Source organism: Hemiscyllium ocellatum, chromosome 29 (assembly GCF_020745735.1).
Source record: "Hemiscyllium ocellatum isolate sHemOce1 chromosome 29, sHemOce1.pat.X.cur, whole genome shotgun sequence".
In the NCBI taxonomy this organism is placed as follows: domain Eukaryota; kingdom Metazoa; phylum Chordata; class Chondrichthyes; order Orectolobiformes; family Hemiscylliidae; genus Hemiscyllium; species Hemiscyllium ocellatum.
In genome coordinates this window covers 17,528,378-17,549,364 of record NC_083429.1, presented here as the reverse complement: position 1 = coordinate 17,549,364, position 20,987 = coordinate 17,528,378, and positions in this window count along the sequence as shown.

Sequence of the window (20,987 nt, the reverse complement as noted above, 5' to 3'; positions counted from 1 at the left end):
CAGTGGGGGAGGGGGGGAAAGGGTGTTGCTAATGCTCTTCAGGAGCGTTTAAACTAATTCAGAAGGGGGATAGGAAGCTGAATTGCAGCTCCAGTAAACAGGACGTTGAGAGTATTGAGAGCAGAAATAAGGTTTCAAGGTCACAGGAGGGAACCGGAAGCAAGAAGTTGGTTTGAAGTGTGTCTACTTCAACGTCAGGAGCATCCGGAATAAGGTGGGTGAACTTGCAGCATGGGTTGGTACCTGGGATTTTGATGTTGTGGCCATTTCAGAGACATGGCTAGAGGAGGGATAGGAATGGGTGTTGCAGGTTCTGGGATTTAGATGTTTCAGTAAGAACAGAGAAGATGGTAAAAGAGGAGAGATGTGGTATTGTTAGTCAGAAACAGTATTACAGTGGCAGAAAGGATGTTTGAGGACTCATCTACTGAGGTAGTATAGGCTGCGTTTAGAAACAGGAAAGGAGAGGTTACCTTGTTAGGAGTTTTCTAAAGGCCTCCAAATAGTTCTAGAGATATCGAGGAAAGGATAGCAAAGATGATTCTCGATAGGAGTGAGAATGACAAGGTTGTTGTTTTGGGGACTTTAACATTCCAAGTATTGACAGGGAATGTGATAGTTCAAGTACTTTAGATGGGTCAGTTTTCATCCAATGTGTGCAGGAGGGTTTCCTGACACAGTAGGTAGACAGGCCAACAAGAGGCGAGGACACGTTGGATTTGGTACTGGATAATGAGCCAAGCCAGGTCTTGGATTTGGAGGTAAGTGAACACTTTGGTGATAGTGACCACAATTCTGTTTTGTTTACTTTAGTGATAGAAAGGGATAGGTGTATACCACTGGGCAAGAGTTACAGCTGGAGGAAAGGCAATTATGAGGTGATTAGGCAAGATATAGGATGCATGGGATGGGATAGGAAACTGCAAAGGGTTGGCACAACTGAAATGTGAAGCTTATTCAAGGAATAGCTACTCAGGGTCCTTGGGAACTATGTACCTGTCAGGCAGGGAGTAAGGAGTCGAGTAAGGAAGCTGTTGTTTACTAAAGAAGTTGAATCTCTTGTCAAGAGGAGGAAGAAGATTTATGTTAGCATGAGACATACAGGCTCAGTTAGGGCACTTGAGAGTTTCATGTAGCCAAGAACGACCTAAAGAGAGAGCTAAGAAGAGCTAGGACAAACAGAGTTGTTATTAGATTACTTACAGTATGGAAACAGGCCCTTCAGCCCAACGACCTAAAGAGAGAGCTAAGAAGAGCCAGGAGGGGACATGAGATGTCTTTGGTGAATAGGATCAGGGAAAACCCTAAGGGTTTCTTTGGTACATCAGGAATAAAAGACTGATGAGAGAAAGATTCATGCCAATCAAGGATAGCAGTGGGAAGTTGTGTGTGGAGTCCAAGGGTATAGGGGTAGCGCTAAATGAATATTTTTCTCCAGGATTCACACTAGAAAAAGACAATGTTATCGAGGAGAATACTGAGATACAAGCTACTAGACTAGATGGGATTGAGATTCACAAGGAGGAGTTGTTTTGGGGCCACTGCTGTTTATCATTTTTATAAATGATCTGGAGGAGGACATAGAAGGATGGGTTAGTAAATTTGTGGATGACACTAAAGTCGGTGGAGTTGTAGATAGTCCAGAAGGATGTTGCAGGTTACAGAGAGACATAGATAAGCTGCAGAGCTGGGCTGAGAGGTGGAATATGGAGTTTAATGTGGAAAAATGTGAGGTGATTCACTTAGGAAGGGGTAACAGGAATGCAGAGTACTAGGCTAATGTTTGGATTCTTGGGAGTACAGATGAATAGAGAGATCTCGGTGTTCATGTACATAGATCCCTGAAAGTTGCCACCCAGGTTGATAGGGTTGTTAAGAAGGCATGCAGTGTGTTAGCTTTTATCAGTAGAGGGATTGAGTTTTGGAACCATGAGATCATGCTGCAAATCTCTGGTGCGGCCGCACTTGGAGTATTATGTACAGTTCTGGTCACCACATTATAGGAAGGATGTGAAATCTTTGGAAAGGGTTCAGAGGAGATTTATTAGGATGTTACCTGGTATGGTGGGAAGGCCTTATGAGGAAAAGCTGAGGGTCTTGAGGCTGTTTACATTAGAGAGAAAGTTGGGAGGTGACTTAATTGAAGATAAGAGGGTTAGATAGGGTGGACAGTGAGAGCTATTTTCCTTGAATGGTGATGATTAGCATGAGGGGACATAGCTTTAAACTGAGGGGTGATAGATGTAGGTCAAATGTCAGAGGTAGTTTCTTTACTCAGAGAGGAGTAGGAGTGTGGAGTGCCCTGTCTGCAACAGTAGTCGACTGACCAACTTTAAGGGAATTTAAATGGTCATTGGATAGACATATGGAATAGTGTAGGTTAGATGGGCTTCAGATTGGTTTCACAGGTCGGTGCAACATCGAGGGCTGAGGGGCCTGTACTGCATTGTAATGTTGTCTGTTCTAAGTTTATCCTCAAAGTTTATTTTCTTCCTTTTTCTTTATCATTTTTCGTGGACTTTTAAATTTTCTTTAAACATTTGGTTTACCATTTAACTTTGACACATTTTATGTTTTGTTTTCCTTTCAATTTGATGATATCTTTAGCTTCCCTGGTTAACCACAATCACTTTACTTTCTAGGATCCATCTTCCTCACTGTTATATATTGTAGCTATGAGTCATAAACTATTTTCTGGAACATCTGCCATTGTTCAACTGCCTTTTTGGCTAAACTCCTTACTCTGCCTACTCCAGTTAACACAGCCCTCATCCCCTACATGTTTGCCCTGATTTTAGTTTTGCATTGTTGTCTCACGCCCACGTTTCTCATTCCAAAACTGAATACTATATTACGACACGTTATGGTCACTGTTCTCTCTGGCATCATTTACTCTGAGGTCATTTATTGTATCTGCCTTATTGTGCAATATTAAAACCAAAATAGCCTGATCATTGGTTGGATCCACAGCATATTGTTCCAGGAAACTGTCCCAGATATATTCTCTGAATACTTCCACATGGTTCTTTCTGCCAATATGATTTTCCAAAAATTATATGAATATTAATTATATGAAATTGACATCACCCATAATTTAATTACTTCCTTTTTTACAAGGCCTCGTTGTCTCTTGTTTAATCTCTGCCCCACTGTATAGCTACTATTAGGAGTCCTATAGACTACTCCCTCCAGCAGAGATATGGCCTCGTGGCATTAATGCTAAATTATTAATATAGATAATGTTCTGGCAACTCAGGTTTGAATTCCACAATGGAAGATAATGGAATTTGAATACAGTTAAACTTGATCTGGAATTAAGAATCAAGTGATGATTTAATGCCATTGTTGATTATTGAGGGAAAATCCATCTAATTCACTCATATCCTATTGGAAATAAATCGGCCATCTTTACCTGGTTTAGTCTACATGTGATTCCAGACCGAAAACAATGAGAGTGTCTCTTGGAGCATTCTGTTTCACAGCAAAACAAGAACCACTCGACTGTGACTGGACGCAATACTTACAGACACTCACTATCATAAAGAGAGTCAAACATAACCGGCAACCAAACTTTGAAGCTGTAATAAGTCATTGGAGATCAACTTTAATGAGGGTGTGGAATTTTGATTTGATTTTTCATGCTGTAATATTATCAATGAGCATTTAGACCAGTAACTAATGTGAAAAGCTCTCAGCGTTATGACTAGGAAAAGGCAAATTCAAACTATTAAGTTCTGTATGTTAATTCATAAATCAGAAATAAGATATTCAGGAGATTTTTCTACTTTATATTCTGCCTGTCTCCATTGTTAAAAGGCCTATAAATTCTTGGCACCAGTATTATGTTCCTTAGCTTCACCTAAACCCACGGTCTTGAAATTCTGACCGAAGATCCTTCTCTAATTGTCGTAATAATGATATTGTTCACAAGATCACCCTTTCCTCCTTTCCACATTTTTGATCGGTCCTCAAAGTCCTATTGTCCTTTCCTCTATTCACTCCTTTCTTTTCCTAACACTGCTGAAATCTCTCTCCCACTTGATGGTCCTCCATGGTTCATTCTTTGTCATTCCTGTCTCTCTCACTATGTTGAGCTTCACTGGAACACTGTCAAAAGCCAAACACAGAAAGGTCAGAGTGGTAGCAAAGGTGGCGAATGGAAATGACAGGAGACAGGTGCTTCAAGGTCAAACAAGACTGAAGACAGGTGTTCCATCAGACAGTCATCTAGTTGTATCTCATCTTGCCAGTGTACAAAACACCACATTGTGTGCAGTAAATGCACCATGCAGAGCCCTTCCTTTAAGTCTTCCCTTTTTAAAGTTTAACTTTAAAATCATTTCTTTTTCAATATCCTCTCACTTCATTTAAAGTGCCATTACCCATTTTGACATCCTTTTCTTTCCACATCACATCTGACATTGATAGGTGTTCCACCAATGACACCCTCCTGATTATGCTGCTAGACCTGGAGCCATGGTGTCTGTGCAGCTGAGAGTTACTATTCATTTAAACCTGGCACCAGATCCATGTAAAGGGAAATTAAGTAATTAAAATGTACCTTCTGTAGGTGTCTTTCTTAAGCCTGCTGAAGAACCCAAAGAATCAAGAGCAGTTGTCTTATGTCACCCCACAATGAATCACTAAATGAGATCCAGGAATCAATCTTAGACTCCTGGCCTCCAGGTTTGGCAGCTAAGGTTGTCTCAATATCATCAAAATCAAAATGGTATTGAACTTATTTCACAAGATAGCCTCAAAAGTGAATTTGTCCATCTTGACTATCTGCTCAATAAAACATACTTAATATGCTTTAATTTCACTTCTCTTTGTTGAGAGAGGAAAGTAGGAGAGAGAAATGTAATTATTTTTAGGCACAAGAACAAGAAACACAATCTTGTAATGCAAGAGATATCAGCCTCTTCACTCCCAGCTTTGTTCATTCAAGATCTTTTTAGGACACCTGATCATTCAATCACCCAGAATGTCACTCCAGAGTTCTCTTCAATTATTGAATCCCCAATATCAACATTCCATGGATTATTATTCACCAGAAACTCAACTGGACCAGTGGCAGAAATATTGCAGATGCAAGAGTAGGTCAAAGGCTAGGAATCCTAAATGATGGAACACACAACTGACCTCCTGACATCCCAAAGCCTGTCCACTATCTACAGAGCACAAATCAGAAGTGTGACGGAATACAGGGCTAGCTCAAGTCCAACAACTCTTCAGAAGTTCAACATTATTTAGAATAACACCTGACTAATAAAAAATGGTTAACAATAACCCACAGGATGTAGGTAATGCAAGTTTCGGTGATTGTTGTGCCATGAAATGCCAAGAGGAGACATAGTTAGGTTCTCACTTGTTGAAGATGCTCACTGCCTGAGATTGCTCTGGCACAAATATTACTTGTCACTTGTTAACCCAAGCCTGGATATTGTCCAAATATTGTTCCATTTGAACATGAGCTGCTTCAGAATCTGTAGAGTCAGGAATGACACTGAAATTGTGCAATCATTGGCGAATAACCCCACTTCTGCCCTTATGATGGAGGAGGTCACTGATAAAGCAACTAAGGTGGTTGAGCCTAGGAGACTATCCTGAGGAACTCCTGCATACATGGCCTGAAGTTAAGATAACTGATCTCCCACAACCACGACCATCTATGTGCCAGATATGACTCTGACTAGCGGAGTCCTTTCCCCAAAACACCATTGATTCCAGTTTTGTTAGGGCTCCTTGATGCAGTTGGTCAAATGTGGTGGTGATGTCAAGGGCTATCACTCTCATCTCACTTCAGTAAAAGTAAGTGCTTTGATATATCTTGTGGTTGTGATATGTCAAGGGGCCCTGAATGTGAAAGATGGGAGCAGCTATTGTGGCCTCCTGAATTCACCCTGGAGAGTGGTATTGGACCAGAAAGATGTTTTCCACAACAGGGAAAACCATTCACTGTGTGAAATACAGAAAGAACGGCTAAAGCACTGTCAAATGAACATTATTCACCAACGCTGAACAACAAGCTAAGCAATACCTGCCTTAGTCCAAATGGAGAAAAATAAAATGATATCTGCTTCAAAATGAATCATTGGCTAGGCCAGTCTCTTCAAGATGATATATCACCAGCTGTGCTCAAAATATCGAGTTCATGTTTCCTGTCAGTGTTTGTGGCTGAAGACAAAAGTGCAGCAGTTTATTAAAGATACTTGAATCTTGTAACTAAACAGCCTCAGAACATCAAAAGCATTTTGAAAACATAGGCATCATGAAATCTTGCATAAATAAAAACAGAAGTTGTTGGAAAAGCTCAGCAGGTCAGGCAGTATCTGCGAAGAGAAATCAGGGTTAATGTTTTGGGTCCAGTGACCCTTCCTTAAAGCATCTGTTAACTTCACAGAAGCTGCCAGACCTGCTGAGCTTTTCCAACAACTTCTGTTTTTGTTTATGATTTACGGCATCCACAGTTGATTAGATTACTTACAGTGTGGAAACTGGCCCTGCGGCCCAACAAGTCCACACCGACCCGCCGAAGCGCAACCCATCCAAACCCATTCCTCTACATATACCTCTTCACTTAACACTATGGACAATTTAGCATAGCCAATTCACCGAACCTGCACACTTTTGGACTGTAGGAGGAAACCGGAGCACCTGGAGAAAACCCGCACAGACACAGGGAGAACGTGCAGACTCCACACAGACAGTTGCCTGAGGCAGGAATTGAACCCAGGTCTCTTGAGCTGTGAGGCAGCAGTGCTAACCATTGCGCCAACATGCTACAGTTCTTTCAGTTTCTATTCAATCTTTCACATTCGCTGAAAGAAGCAGAACAGGTTTTAGTTTATCATTACAGCTACTTTAATTTCAATTCAATAAGTGCTCTTGTGGTAGCAGTATGCCTACCTCTGAGCCAGGAGGCCTGCTTTAAAGTCCCATCTATTTCAAAGCTGTGTATTACCACCTCTGAACAAAGTTAAAAATGACACAACACCAGGTTATAGTCCAACAGGTTTAATTGGAAGCACACTAGCTTTCGGAGCCATGCTCCTTCATCAGGTGATATCACCTGATGAAGGAGCGTCGTTCCGAAAGCTAGTGTGCTTCCAATTAAACCTGTTGGACTATAACCTGGTGTTGTGTCATTTTTAACTTTGTAAACCCCAGTCCAACACCAGCATCTCCAAATCATCTCTGAACAGGTTGTTTAAAAAATATCTATCTCCCCTCATGGTTGCATTGAAGTATCACCTAGACACATGACTAGCTCCTTGTTGGGATTTAATCCAGAATGATCTGGCTCTCCAATATTTAATAGAACCTGGAGGAATCTCTTTGCAAGTGATGGAAAAAATGGCAAGGAAGGGAATAATTGAGTGAGTAGACCCTGATAAGATAACTGTCTCCTTCTCACTTTTTTATTAATGAGATACTGAGTGAGGAGGTCCATTGGGAGTTTTTCAAACTATCACCAACCAAGGCCCGTAGTGGTAAATTAAAGGCTACTGAAGGGCCTCAATTCATGACCCCCCCTGACTACCTGTCTTCTTAGCATGTAAGAAAGGCAGCTATTTGACTGACTGGGAAACCAAGGTGGCCCACTGGATCATGAGGAGTCCTCAGATTGCCCCAAACTGAGGGTAATCAGAGATACAGATGGTGGACAAGTGGTGGTCTCTAAAACATCTGAACGGTGGCTTGTCTCTGATCGCTGTTGCCCAGCAACCTTTAATCCCTCCCTCATTGGAAAGTCCTGACTATCTAAAGGCTGATGTTGAGGTGAGTGAGGCTCATTCAAATGAGCAGGAGAGAAACAGATTCACGAATAGTGCAATTTCATTCAACTCAAGACCTGGCCCAGATGGAAAATTTCTGGAAATCTTCAACAGAATGAGTGGAGAAATAGACAAAGTGCTAGCTAATGCTTTCTTAAGAAGCTGTGGGGTAGGTAGTCAAGGATTGGAAACAAATGCTTGTAATCCCAGAACTCAAAAAGCAGAAAAGTATCAAACAGATACAGTCAGTCAGAGTTTGATAATTACAAGGACAAATTCACAGTTTAATCTAACTGTCCTTTAAGAATGAGGTGTCATTAACAAGTAGTTAGGTTATAACCTCACAAGCTTCCTGAATTGTTTGAATACCCAAGTCAGGCAGACCTGGTTAGGATTGATAACATAGTTAAGTATTTATTAGAGCAAATGCAACATCTGGAGCTATCTTGATGTGTACACTATTCAAAAGCCATTCATAATGTTTTCTCGAAAGTTAACTCATATGCACTGTATGCCACATGGAGGGAAACTATATTATCAATATGCATTGATATTGCAGCTTGACCATCATGAATGACCACTCAGAGAATTGTATTCCCATCTCTGAGGATGACCAATCCCATGGTTATCCTTACAGATTGCCATGTAACATTTGGGTTCTAATAATACAAAGATCACAGCTGTGGCAATGATTGACATCACCACCCTCTCCCCTTATTGATTCCATGATCTTCATCTTGAATATATTTCACATCTTGGTTTGATGAACAGCTAACAAACAAGCAAAAGTGTTTCAATGGGGAAAGCCTAAACATATCAGCATCATCATGTCCGTGAATGAGCTTTACCTTCTTTACTAGTATTAAGATTAACAGAATGGCTGCAGGGGAACTGTGATCATTATTTGGTGAAGCCTATTAGCTCGGAGAAAGTGAGGACTGCAGATGCTGGAGATCAGAGCTGAAAATGTGTTGCTGGAAAAGCGCAGCAGGTCAGGCAGCATCCAAGGAACAGGAGAATTGACGTTTCGGGCATGAGCCCTTCTTCAGGAATGAGGGAAATTTGCCAAGCAGACTAAGATAAAAGGTAGGGAGGAGGGACTTGGGGGAGGGGCATTGGAAATGCGATAGGTGGAAGGAGGTTAAGGTGAGGGTGATAGGCTGGAGTGGGGGTGGGGTGGAGAGGTCAGGAAGAAGGTTGCAGGTTAGGAAGGTGGTGCTGAGTTTGAGGGTTGGGACTGAGACAAGGTGGGGGGAGGGGAAATGAGGAAACTGGAGAAATCTGAGTTCATCCCTTGTAGTTGGAGGGTTCCTAGGCGGAAGATGAGGCACTCTTCCTCCAGCCGTTGTGTTGCTATGGTCTGGCGATGGACGAGGCCAAGGACCTGCATGTCCTTGGTGGAGTGGGAGGGGGAGTTAAAGTGTTGAGCCACGGGTGGTTGGGTTGGTTGGGCCGGGTGTCCCAGAGGTGTTCTCTGAAATGTTTCGCAAGTAGGCAGCCTGTCTCCCCAATATAGAGGAGGCCACATCGGGTGCAGCGGATGTAGTAAATGATGTGTGTGGAGGTGCAGGTGAATTTGTGGTGAATATGGAAGGATCCCTTTGGGCCTTGGAGGGAAGTAAGGGGGGAGATGTGGGCGCAAGTTTTGCATTTCTTGCGGTTGCAGGGGAAGGTGCCAGGAGTGGAGGTTGGGTTGGTGGGGGGGTATGGACCTGACGAAGGAGTCACGGAGGGAGTGGTCTTTTTGGAACGCTAATAGGGGAGGGGAGGGAAATACATCCCTGGTGGTGGGGTCTGTTTGGAGGTGGCGGAAATAACGACGGATGAAAAGATGTATATGGAGGTTGGTAGGGTGTTAGGTGAGGACCGGTGGGGTTCTGTCCTGGTGGCGGTTGGAGGAGCGGGGCTCAAGGGCAGAGGAGCGGGAAGTGGAGGAGATGTAGTGGAGAGCATCGTCGACCACGTCTGGGGGGAAATTGTGGTCTTTGAAGAAGGAGGCCATCTGGGCTGTACGGTATTGGAACTCGTCCTCCTGGGAGCAGATGCGACGGAGACGAAGGAATTGGGAATATGGGATGGCGTTTTTACAGGGGGCAGGGCGGGAGGAGGTGTAGTCTAGGTAGCTGTGGGAGTCGGTCAGTTTATAGTAAATGTCTGTGTTGATTCGGTCGCCCAAGACAGAAATGGAGAGGTCGAGACAGGTGAGGGAGGAGTCTGAGACAGTCCAGATAAATTTGAAGTCGGGGTGGAAGGTGTTAGTGAAGTGGATGAACTGTTCAACCTCCTCATGGGAGCACGAGACAACACCGATACAGTCATCGATGTAGCGAAGGAAAAGGTGGGGGTAATGCCAGTGTAGCTGCAGAAGATGGACTGTTCGACATATCCTATGAAGAGGCAGGCATAGCTAGGGCCCATGCGGGTGCCCATGCTACTCCTTTGTCTTGGAGGAAGTAGGAGGATTGGAAAGAGAAGTTGTTCAGAGTGAGGACCAGTTCAGTCAATCGAAGGAGGGTGTCAGTGGAAGGGTACTGGTTGGTGTGGCGGGAAAGGAAGAAGCGGAGGGCTTTGAGTCCTTCATGATGGGGGATGGAGGTGTACAGGGACTGGATGTCCATGGTGAAGATAAGGCATTGGGGGTCGGGGAAACGAAAATCATGAAGGAGGCGGAGGGCATGGGTGGTGTCCCAAATGTAGGTAGGGTGTTCTTGGACTAAGGGGGACAGGACTGTATCAAGGTATACAGAGACGAGTACAGGGGGCGGGAGCAGGCTGAGACAATGGGTCGGCCGGGGCAGTCAGGTTTGTGGATTTTGGGCAGGAGGTAGAAACGGGCGGTGTGGGGTTGTGCGACTATGAAGTTGGAGGCGGTGGATGGGAGATCCCCTGAGGTGATGAGGTTATGGATGATCTTGGAGATGATGGTTGGTGGTGGGAGGTGGGGTCATGGTCAAGGGGGCAGTAGGAGGAGGTGTCCACAAGTTGGCATTTAGCCTCAGTGGTGTAAAGATTGGTGCGCCAATTAGCTGTTTGGTCAGGACAGACATTTGAACAAATAGACCCCATGGTGAAGTCTAATTGCTGCAGATTTCTCTAGGTTATTATATTGTTAAAATAAACCCAGAGTGAGTAGCTCTGTATGGATAATTTAATCTGCCTACTTTTTCAAAAAAAACTGTTCTATTGAAGCAAAAATGGAAATTGTTGGAGAAACTCAGCAGGTCTGCCAGCATCTGTGAACAGTTAGCAGAGGACGTTTCAGGTCCAGTGACACTTCTTCCGAACTGACAGCAGGTTGGTATATAAACTGAAGACTGGGGGATGGGGGAGGGGAAGAGGGTTATGAGGAGTAGGCAGATAGGTGGAGACGGAACCCAAAGAGAGAGAATGACAGTTAGGCAGCTAAAGGAATGGATGATAGTAAGCCGTAGAAGGAGAAAAGGGGATAATGGAGACCATAAGGCGGGGAAAGTGGATTAGCTTTGGAAAGCAGCCCATATCATATGGGGCCTGGGATTTCAGGGTGAGTCAAGGACATGGAACAAGGTGTTCAGATTCTTAAATTATTGAACTCAAAATTGAGTCCTGAAGGCTGTAGAGTTCCAAAAATGAGGTGCACTGAGCTTCATTGGAGCAATATAACAGGCCTGAGTCAGCTTTGTTGGCCAGAGAACACAGTAGGGTGTTGTAATGGCAGGAAACTGGAATTCAGGGTCATTTTCCTGGAAAGAACATAAGTGGTCTGCAGAGAAATTGCCTTGTCTATGTTTCAGCTTCCCGGTTGACTGGACACCACATTGTCAGCAACAAATGCAGTAAACTAGATTGAGAAAAATGCAGATAAACCACTGCTTCACCCGGAAGGTGAGTCTGGGGCCTTGGATAGTGAGGAGGGAGGAAATAAACAGGCAGATGTTACATCTTCGGCAATTGCATGGGGTGGGGGCGTTGGTGGGTGACGTGGAGTTTGGGAAGCTGTTGGGATTGAAGGAGGGGGGAAACAGTCCTGGCAGAATGCTGACAAGGGGTGGGAGGGTAATATGTGTCTGGTGGTGAAATTCCACTGGAGGGAGCGGAAATGGTAGCGAATCACCCTTTGTATATAGAGACCGTTGGGATGGAAAGTGAGGACCTAGGAGATCATATCACTATTTTGTGTGGGAAGAGAGAAGGAGTGACTATAGGATTTCAGGAAATGGCTGAGTGCCACTGTGGTAGGGAATCTTCAGGGGTTAAGGTAGATTTTTCAAAGGGTCCCCTATGAAAAGTGGCAGCATCACAACAGATGATACAGACACAAAGAAATTGGGAGAATGGGATCAAGTCACAGGAAGTCCTCACACTTTGTTTCCGCAGTTCTTTGTTTTATTTTGGTCTGTTAAAATTTCAGTTTGTTCCTGGGATATGAAATTTAGACTATTTCTAACAACTATCAATTTAAAAACTGCCAGTTCAGTACAGGTCGTTTTGTTATAACACGAGTTTTGTTAATGTAAATTCACTATAACACAATTGATGAACGAGGGACACTGTTTCTAAACCATGAAATTTTAAAGCGTATACGGGTTATAATGAGATTCTGGCCCCATTACTTTAAATGGGGCTGCTATTACATGATTTTTTGATTAGATTAGATTCCCTACAGTGTGGAAACAGGCCCTTCGGCCCAACCAGTACACACCGACCCTCCAAAGAGTAACCCACATAGACCCATTCCCCTCTGAATGATGCACCTAACACTATGGGCAATTTAGTATGGCCAATTCACCTGAGCTGCACATCTTTGGACTGTGGGAGGAAACCGGAGTACCCGGAGAAAACCCACGCAGTCACGGGCAGAATGTGCAAACTCTGCACAGACAGTCATCCGAGGCTCGAATCGAACCTAGGACCCTGGTGCTGTGAGGCAGCAGTGCTAGCCACTGAGCCACCGTGCCCCCACCCCATGAGAATGGAACATGAAAATGGAACGTTTTTCAGAGTGGAGGTCTGTGACCAGTGGAGTGCTACAAGGATCAGTGCTGGATCCTCTACTTTTTGTGATTTACATAAATGATTTGGATGTGAGCATAAGAGGTACAGTTAGTAAGTTTGCAGATGACACTAAAATTGGAGGTGTAGTGGACAGCGAAGAGGGTTACCTCAGATTACAACAGGATCTTGACTAGATAGGCTAATGGGCTGAGAAGTGGCAGATGGAGTTTAATTCAGATAAATGTGAGTTACTGTATTTTGGAAAAACAAATCTTAGCGGGACTTATACACTTAATGATAAGGTCCTAGGGAGTGTTGTTGAACAAAGAGACCTAGGAGTGCAGGTATATAGCTCCTTAATAGGATAGATAGGATAGGATAGCAGGTAGATAGGATCGTGAAGAAGTCATTTGGTATGCTTTCCCTTATTGGTCAGAGTATTGAGTACAAGAGTTGGGAGGTCATGTTGTGCTGTACAGGACATTGGTTAGGCCACAGTTGGAATTTGCATGCAATTCTGGTCTCCTTCCTATCGTAAAGATGTTGTGAAACTTGAAAGGGTTCAGGAAAGGTTTACAAGGATGTTGCCAGGGTTGAAGGATTTGAGCTATAGGGAGAGGCTGAACAGGCTGGGGCTGTTTTTCCTGGAGCATCGGAGGCTGAGGGATGACCTTATAGAAGTTTACAAAAATTATGACGGGCATGGATAGGGTAAATAGGCAAAGTCTTTTCCCTGGTGTCGGGAGCCCAGAACTAGAGGGCATAGGTTTAGGGTGAGAGGGGAAAGATATAAAAGAGACCTAAGGGGCAACTTTTTCATGCAGAGGGTGGTACGTCTATGGAATGAGCTGCCAGAGGAAGTGGTGGAGGCTGGTAAAATTGCAACATTAAAGAGGCATTTGGATGGGTATATGCATAGGAAGGGTTTGGAGGAAGATGGGCCGGGTGCTGGCAGGTGGGACTAGATTGGGTTGGGATATGTGGTTGGCATGGATGGGTTGGACGGGAGGGACTGTTTCCATGCTGTACATGTCTATGACTTCTATGACTCTACTACGTTATAGCAGAACTGGCTGTACTGCCTTCTGCTCCTTCAATGTCAGCTAACTTTAGGTCAAGTGCATTTGCTATAATCCAGCTGATGCTATGGCTGAACACATCAGATCCTGAGTGAAACTTGATTTGTTACATCACAACTTCATTCTAACCCTGTAAAACATTTACTGCATGCATTCACAAGAGGCTGTCAGAACTTTTAAATGATAAATACTAAACGATTTATTCAAATAATAATACAAATATACCAAAGTAATTATTTGATGCTGGACAAAAAGTTGAAAAGATTTCATTTTTGGGGTTAAAAAATAATTAAAATTCACACTATCCTTTTTCACTCAGCAATATCCTTACAAATATTTCAGCTGGAGTGAAAAGTTGGCATAATTTTCACACGTGCTCCTTGCTCAGACTCAGGCTGGTAAAGCTGCGACTAGTTTCCTTTTGATGAATTTCTGCACAGTCATTAGGTGCATTTTCTCTTTGTCTCATCCCAAGCCACATAAAACAAACTGCAAACTTAGTTCTGCTTTAACGTCAGAAATCTACATGAGTTTCCTGAGTCGAGCTGTCCTTCACTCTCTGGTTTACACCAAGCCACTGATGGACTTTCAGGATTGTTATGCCTTTCTCTGTCATCAGACCTCTCTCCAAACAACAGCACAGCTTTTCTTCCTTCTTTTTTAATGCTCTGAACTGCTCACATCAAGGATATTAAACCTCATTGAATTCCATATCTAAAAAAGACTTTCAGATTTCTGGCACCAACTGAATTATAAGTTGAACAAAACTATTTCTCTTCCTTCTTGATATAAAAACACAAAATATAAAGTCAACTTGAAGTCATATGGTGTTCTTAATGCATTCTTCCTGAAAGACTGATGACGTTTCCTAGCATTTATACACCATTCTCCACAATTTCACAAACTATTAAAACCTGTCACTCAACTTTAATGATGGAGCCCATCTTCATCCCTCAGGTCCCTTTGCCCCTTTAGAATTATGTCCTGTAATTTATATTGCTACTCATCATTTTTCCCATCACAATTGATTGCTTCATACTCCTCTTCATAACGTTTCTTCTGCTACTTGTCCATCTTGGACATCTGCTCATGTCCATTCCTCAAGATTGTTAAGTTCCTCTTCAACCTCTTGCTGTGTTTTCATTTGTGCACTATCTGGAAAGCTGAAGCCAATCTGTTTGACCTTATGTTGCCTAATGAGTGATAATTTAAAGATTACTACTTTGAATGGCAGCACCTATCTCCCCAAGACCTCCATCATGCAAGTTTCCAAAGTCAACCATTGCCTCAGCCTGGTTACCACGCCCTCTCCATTGGCTCCATCCCCTGTTTTCAGAAATAACTGAGAGCTTGGGTTTTGACCAGGATTACAACACAAATTGGACTGTCTGTCTGAAAAGAGGAAAACATGTATTTCCAGAACACCTTTCATGATGTTAGCGACATTGTAAAGTACTTTCATAACAAATAATGTTGCCCTTTCCAACTATAGTCACTGTTATAATATAGGAAAAGCAGCAACCAATTTATGCACAGCAAGCTCCCACAGCCAGCAATGAGGCCATCTTTTGGTTGAGAGATAAATATTGGACAGAACACCAAAGATCAGTCCCCTGTGCTTCTCCAAAATAATCGCTTGGGATTTTTTATAAGCACACAAGACTTGATTTAAAATCTCGTCTGAACCTCTGACAGTATTGTGTTCCCTCAATATCACACTGGAATGTCATTCAGGACTTGCTCTCAAGCCTACAGAACCTGAGGCTTAAAGCCTCAAACTTAGGAGATCGAGGCAGGCTAACAGCGCTCATGATAGAAACTCTGTTAACCACTGTGACCAATACCTTCACTTCTACTCCCAAGGTAAAACTTTGCTCCATTGATTGTCTTGTATTCTCAACTTGAATTTCAACTCTATTACAGATGGTGAAGACAAGAGGTATTGTTCTGAATTCTGGACTGCCATCTGATAGAATTTGCCCTCACTTCCTGGGCCAATGATATGCTTCCTTCGTCGCTATTCCCTACTTCACCATGAAAGTTGTAAGATTTCATAAGATCTTACCAATTAACCTATTATCCGTTAGAAAGAGGTTATTGTCACAAAAAGCATGATCTGTCAAGGTTTGAATCCACCATGCATTGGAACATTTGAACTTCCCTTTCTACCTGTGTCCCTATGTTTTTTGTAAGTAAGCTTTGCTGTATGTCAAACAAAAGTTCCCTTTACCAAAAACAGAAATTGCTGGAGTAACTCAGCAGTTCTGGCAGCATCTGCAGACAGAAAGCAGAGTTAACTTTTCAAATCTGATTTTGGATTCTGTCCTGAAGCAGAGACAGAATCTGAACCATTAACTCTGCTTTTTCTCCACAGATGCTGCCAGATCTGCTGAGTTTCTCCAGCAATTTCTGCTTTTGTTTCCGATTTCGAGCAGCTACAATTCTTTGTTTCATTATAGGAGTTCCCTACATTGCTTGCATCCCTGTCTTTCCTTGTCTCTAGAGAATGATCACCCACTTCCCTGCCTGTACCTCATTACCATTCATTCATTGCAGGGTATAAGGACCTTAAGATCACATTAAAAATTATTGTAAATTACCGTTCGTCAATTTTATTGCCCATTTTATTTTCCAAAATTCAATTTTTCACTTCTTAAAATCACCCTTTCTAAAATGTATTAACTGGATTTTCATTATAAACATGCTTTCTTAAAATCATTTTAAGCATCTTATATTCTGGTCATTGTTACCTAGATGTTCCTCTGCTTTTACTTTTCTGCTATCCCTGCTCTGGTTTACTCCCTGATATGGAGATAATAATAACCGCAGGAAATGTAAAACTTGCGCCCACACCTCCACACTCGCTTCCCTCCAAGGCCCCAAGGGATCCTTCCATATCCGCCACAAGTTCACCTGTACCTCCACACACATCATCTATTGCATCCGCTGCACCCGATGTGGCCTCCTCTATATTGGTGAGACAGGCCGCTTACTTGCGGAACGCTTCAGAGAACACCTCTGGGCCGCCCGAACCAACCAACCCAATCACCCCGTGGCTCAACACTTTAACTCCCCCTCCCACTCCACCGAGGACATGCAGGTCCTTGGACTCCTCCACCGGCAGAACACAACTACACGACGGCTGGAGGAGGAGCGCCTCATCTTCCGCCTGGGAACCCTCCAACCACAAGGTATGAATTCAGATTTCTCCAGCTTCCTCATTTCCCCTCCCCCCACCTTGTCTCAGTCGGTTCCCTCAACTCAGCACCGCCCTCCTAACCTGCAATCCTCTTCCTGACCTCTCCGCCCCCACCCCACTCTGGCCTATCACCCTCACCTTGACCTCCTTCCACCTATCCCACCTCCATCGCCCCTCCCCCTAGTCCCTCCTCCCTACCTTTTATCTCAGCCTGCTTGGCTCTCTCTCTCTTATTCCTGATGAAGGGCTTATGCTCGAAACGTCGAATTCTCTATTCCTGAGATGCTGCCTAACCTGCTGTGCTTTGACCAGCAACACATTTGCAGATAATAATGAATGTAAACCTGGTGGGGATTATTTTATGTATTGAGTTAGAATGAAGTCCCATGCACATAGTAGGATCTACTTTCCAATTTCTCCCTTATCTACTTTTCTGTTCAATTAAGATCAGAATTTTATTCTCAATTCCCTAAGTTATTGGCGTATTTCTTCCAAAATCTCCCTTACACTATTAGACAATCTGTACATTAAACTTTTGATCTGTATTACCATTTTCTTCCGATTTTTGTCCCTAGCGGATACTGCTTGTGGTAATATAAGGATTGGAGAAAGTGAGGACTGTAAATGAAAGTCACAGAGAAGGTGGAGGGTGTGGGTGGTGTCCTGAATGTATGTGGGGAGTTCCTGGACCAAGGGGGAGAGGATGGTGTCAAGATATGAGGAAATAATCTTGATGGGGTAGGAACAGGGGGAGACAATAGGTCAACCGGGACAGTCAGGTTTGTGAATTTTGGGCAGTGCGGGGTTCCAGGAGTATGAGGTTAGAAGCTATGGATGGGAGATCCCCTGAGGTGATGAGGTTGTGGATGGTCTGAGAGATGTTGGTTTGGTGCTGGGAGGTGAGGTCATGGTCGAGGGGGCACTAGGAGGAGATGTCCATGAGTTGGTACCTGGCTTCAACAGTGTAGAGGTTAGTGCGCCAAACTACTCTTGCTCCTTGGATGCTACCTGACCTGCTGTGTTTTTCCAGTGCCACACTTTTCGACTGGTGGTCGTATAAGGTCTTCCTGAGATCGCGAAGAAAATCTGGTAAAGCTTCACCTTTGATCTCTACTGCTATACAGCATCAATTTAGATTCAAGCCACTCAGTAAAACAGAAAGAAAATCATTTTTCCTTATAGAGTCTAGTGATTCTTCAGTTTTTCAGGTCCTTCCACACCCCACTCCCCTCTGTTCTCCCTTTTTGTCTACTCAGACAATGAATTAAACAATGAATCTCATTGCTTAACTGTTTGATATATTAAGATACAAATTATATTCAAAATTAAAATGAGAATCAACAGCAAGATAATATTCTCCTTTTTTAATTAAAAAATTGAAGTATCCCTGCACAAATATAATAATAAGTAAATGAAATAATTGTTTTCATATTTTTATCTTAATTACAGCCAATCAGCAACATAGTTAAATATATACATTTCACATTCCACATAATACAATTAGCCTCCCAAATTTCTTTTTTTTTGAAGATTGAAATATACAACATGCTTAGTCATGAAGTAATCCAAACGAAAATGAACTTATTTTTATTTAACTCCTCCTGTTGCAAAGTGCTTTTCTAAGATATCTTCAGGTCTGCTTTGAGATGAATGCAACACACTTTCAGCAAGACAGACCTGATTGAGAATTTCCAAACCATCACTGCTTTTTTGTTTTGTTCAATGTTTTTAGATTTTCAGCAGCTGCAATATTTTGCCTTTGCACAGCTGCTGCTGTACTGTGTGAGTCCAAATGAATGCTCAATATGTCAAGTATAGAAACTTGTATAATATAGGAAGCTCAAGCCTCACAAGCTCCTATAAATACCAAATTATTTTCGTTTGCAGTATTGGTTGAGGGATATTGTGCAAAAAACCAGGTCTAGTGATTGTAATGAGGTCAGCCAGCTGGACCTAAAAGGATATGAGTTCCTATCTGATCCAATCAGGGAGTCCTGGCTGACATAAAAGGAAGAACATCAGGGTTATTGAGCTCTAGATGTCTGATTCCATGAGAGGCAGTGCTATTGTCAATGGTTATACAGTTGTAAATAGTAATTCATGATAGGATGCCGGCCTCTGAAGAGTTATTTCTGAATGTGATCCCTAGGCTTTTCTTTGAATTAATGATATGCAATCCCGTGCACACACATGAGCGAACCTTATTTTAAGACAGTGCTTCCCAAGGTGACCCTGTCTTGTGGTATGAAAATTTTTGTTTATGTGTGTATGTATGTTCATGTATGTGTTTCTGTTTGCATACATGTGTGTTTGTTTGAGCTTGTGCATGTGAGGGGTATGTGTGTGTTAATGCTTGCCTGTTTATGTGTGAGTGTGCATGAGTATGTGTCTGTATAAGAGTACATATGTTAATGTGCATTTGTGTATATGAGTACATGTGTGTCGGTGTTTGTATGCCTTTATGATTAGATTACTTAGATTACTTATAGTGTGGAAATAGGCCCTTCGGCCCAACAAGTCCACTTGAATCTTGTAACTAAACAGCTTCAGAACATCAAAAGCATTTTGGAAAACGTAGGCATCATGAAATCTTGCATAAATAAAAACAGAAGTTGTTGGAAAAGCTCAGCAGGTCTGGCAGCATCTGCGAAGAGAAATCAGGGTTAATGTTTTGGGTCCAGTGACCCTTCCTTAAAGCTTCTGTTAACTTCACAGAAGCTGCCAGACTTGCTGAGCTTTTCCAACAACTTCTGTTTTTGTTTATGATTTACGGCATCCACAGTTGATTAGATTACTTACAGTGTGGAAACTGGCCCTTCAGCCCAACAAGTCCACACCGACCCGCCGAAGAACAACCCATCCAGACCCATTCCCCAACATTTATCCCTTCACCTAAAACTATGGGGCAATTTAGCATGGCCAATTCACCTAATCTGTACATCTTTGGACTGTGGGAGGAAACTGGAGCACCCGGAGGAAACCTACGCAGATACGGGGAGAATGTGCAAAGTCCATACAGACAGTTGCCTGAGGCAGGAATTTGTCTCTGGGGTGTAAGGCAACAATGCTAACCACTGTGCCACTGTGCCATCCGTATCTGTGCATGTGTGTATGTGCGGATACGTGTTCCTGTGTCGTTTATGTGTCTGTGTATGTGTGAGTGTGCCTGAGTGTGTGTGTGCGTTTGTGTGTGAGTGCGTATGTGTTTGTGTGTTGCTGTTTATGTGTTTGTGTGTATGAATTTCTTTTTGTGTAATTGTGTGTTTATGTGTTTGAGAGTAATGTGTGTATTTGTGTGTGTGAGAGAGAGTTTGTGTACATGGTTCTGAGTGTGTTTGTCTGTGTGAGAGTATATGTGTGTGTGGGCTTGTGTGTGCACGTGTGTGTGTGTGTGTGTTTGTGTGCGACTTTTTGTGTGTTTTTATGTCTGTGTATGTGCAAGTATGTGTGTGCATGAATCTGTGTGTGTGTGTGAGAGAGAGTGTGAGAGCCTGTGTGTATGTATATATGTTTGTCTGTGTGTGCGTGTGAGTGTGTGTGTATTTGTGTGTCATCTCTATGTGTGCGAGTATGTTTGAGTTTGTGTCTTTGTATATGTGTGTGTCAATTTTTGTTTGTGTATGCCTGTGTATTGGTGTGCGTGTGTATGTGCACCTGTGTGTGTCTGTGTATCTCTGTATGTGTGTTTGTGTGTATCTGTGTGAGTGTGTATCTGTGTGTGAAGGCTGTGTGTGTGTGCGTGTGTGTGTGTGTGTGTGTGGTTATGGTAGGGGTTCAAGTAGTGGTGTTGGAAGGTTGCGAGCTGTCAGAGTGGAGTTGGGGGAGACCTCTGGCCGTTGGGGTCAGATTGGAGTCAGGAGTCATTGGTGTGTAGCTGTGGGTGTGAGGCCTTGTGGAGAAGGAGAACGGTTGTTGTAACTTGAGTGGAGCTCCATAGAGCTGAAAAATGTGTTGCTG